Raw genomic sequence first — 2,617 nt, 5'->3', positions numbered from 1 at the left:
TGAAGTGGATACTTAGGTATCTAAAAGGGACAACAACAAATGCTTTGTATTTTGGAGGAACTGATATTTTTCTAGAAGGGTATGCTGATGCAGATATGGCAGGTGACAAAGATACTCGAAGGAGCACTACTGGCTATGTGTTCACGGTTGAAGGCACAGCAATAAGCTGTGCTTCAAAGCTGCAGAAAGTGGTTTCACTTTCTACCACGGAAGCAAAGTATGTAGCAATGACGGAGGCAAGCAAAGAAATTCTGTGGCTTCACAGATTCTTAGAAGAGCTTGGATTAAAACAAGACAATTGTGTCTTGTACAGTGATAGCCAAAGCGCTATCCATCTTGCGAAGAACTCAGCCTTTCATTCAAGGACAAAGCACATTGAGGTGAGATATCACTTCATACGCACTCTTTTGGAGGAGGGACAACTAAAGCTAGGAAAGGTGCATACAAGTGAAAATCCTGCAGACATGTTTACAAAGGTGGTCAAAAAGGAGAAGTTGAGCTTTTGCTCATCTTCAATCGGCATTCAAGGATAAGAAGCCAGAATGGAAAGCAGTCACAGGTTTGGTTTGGAGATCAGTCTCCAAGTGGGAGATTGTTAAGTATGGAGCCTGATTTACCCTTGTAATTTTCTGTGGTAAGGCCCCCATTATGAGGAGAAGCCATCGTGCGTGAAGGAGAATCACTCACCGGAAACCAAACTTTTCATGGACAAGAATCAGGGGCAACTTTAAAGGCCTCGGGGGCGAAGGCCCCTTGACTTTTTTTTCGCCGGAATATTCTTTTTCGCCGGAATATTATGGCCAGACGGCGGCCGGAAAGTGGTCGGAAAACAACCGGTCGGTTGGCCGGTGGCCGGTAGTCAATGGCCGATGGCCGGTGGTCGGAAGTCAATGGCCGGTGGCTGGTGGTCAAATTCAAAAGCGGACTTGTCCTCTCAAGGACGGCCACACATGGGCGGATTGAAGGGTCGGATTTGGACTTATTCGCACAAGGGCGGCTACACATGGCTGTCTCTCATAAGAGAGGGCATCCCTTTTGGCCTATAAAAGGAGGCCATTTCTACACACATTATATAGTGTGAAGTTGATGCAACAAGGTGAGTGTGAGGTGGTGAGAGTGAAGCAAGGCGGGAGCTCCATTAAGGGTATAATCCCTTTGTAAACTACTTCTTGTTTTGAAGTACTAAAGCCATTGAGTGGCTGCTTTCCCGTGGACGTAGCCCACATTGGGTGAACCACGTATATCGTGTGTACTCTCTCTCTCTCTCTCTACTCTATAATCTCGTGTATATAAATCTGTCTCTCTCCATTAAGTAATCTACTCAATTATCTATTTAGCTACGTCTTATTTCCTAACAACTGGTATCAGAGCAAGGTTTTCTCGTAGCTAAATTATATTAAGGAAAGTATTCCTTGAATTGAGTGGGAGGTATGGCGGAGGAAGGGAAGCTCAAGATTGAGAAGCTCAACGGCAAAAACTACCAACATTGGAAGATGCAGATTGAAGACTATCTCTACCAGAAGAACCTCTATTTGCTACTAGGAGGTCTTGCGAAGAAGCCCGCAACAATGGCAGATGAAGCATGGATTGTCCTTGATCGAAAGGCACTGGGAACAATCCGGTTAAGCTTGGCGTCAACGGTGGCCTTTAATGTTTCAGAGATGAAGACCACGGAGGACTTGATGAAGTCACTTGACGACTTCTACGAGAAACTATCTGCATCCAATAAGGTATTTCTTATGAAGCGCTTGTTCAATCTAAAGATGGCAGAGAATGGTTCAGTTGCAGAACACCTAAATGACTTTAACACAAACATAAGTCAACTTCGATCAGTGAAAATCAATTTCGATGACGAAGTGCGAGCTCTCCTTATACTATCATCTCTACCGGATAGTTGGGACAGCCTTGTGATGGATGTAAGTAATTCTATCTCTGGCACAAATACTCTTAAGTTTGATGATGTTGTGGGTGTTCTCCTAAGCGAGGAAATGCGAAGGAGAAGCACAAGACAATCATCAAGTGCTGCACTATCAGTGGAAACAAGAGGAAGGCTTAAGGAGAGGTTCAAAAACCAAAAGGGTCGTGATCGCTCAAGGCGGAGCAAGTCACGCACAAAGTCAGTTCTTGAATGTTGGAACTGCGGCAAGAAGGGCCACGTCAAGAAGGATTGCTGGTCCAAGAAGAAGAAGGAGACAGAGTCTCAAGACAACAAGCCAACATCGGAGGCCAATGTGGCAGGTAAAGTAGAGCAAGATGCTCTAATTCTCTCATTAGACAATGTGTCTGATTCCTGGATAGTAGATTCCGGGGCTTCATTCCATGCGACACCACAGAAGCAACATTTCCAAGACTACACCAAAGGTAATTTTGGGTATGTATACTTTGGAGATGATGAAGCTTGTGAGATTGTTGGCAAAGGTACAGTTTCTGTCAAAACTGCTAACGGAAATGAATGGAAGCTTAAAGATGTTAGGCATGTTCCTTTTCTTCGCAAAAATTTGATCTCTACAGGACAATTGGACGATGAAGGTCACAACATTGCATTCGGAAACAAACGGTGGAAGATCTCAAAGGAATCTTTGGTGGTTGCCAAGGGTGAAAAAGTCGGTACACTTTA

The sequence above is a fragment of the Adiantum capillus-veneris genome, chromosome 10, assembly GCF_014529385.1.
Source record: "Adiantum capillus-veneris isolate H3 chromosome 10, ASM1452938v2, whole genome shotgun sequence".
Taxonomy (NCBI): Eukaryota; Viridiplantae; Streptophyta; class Polypodiopsida; order Polypodiales; family Pteridaceae; genus Adiantum; species Adiantum capillus-veneris.
This window is presented reverse-complemented; position numbering follows the sequence as displayed.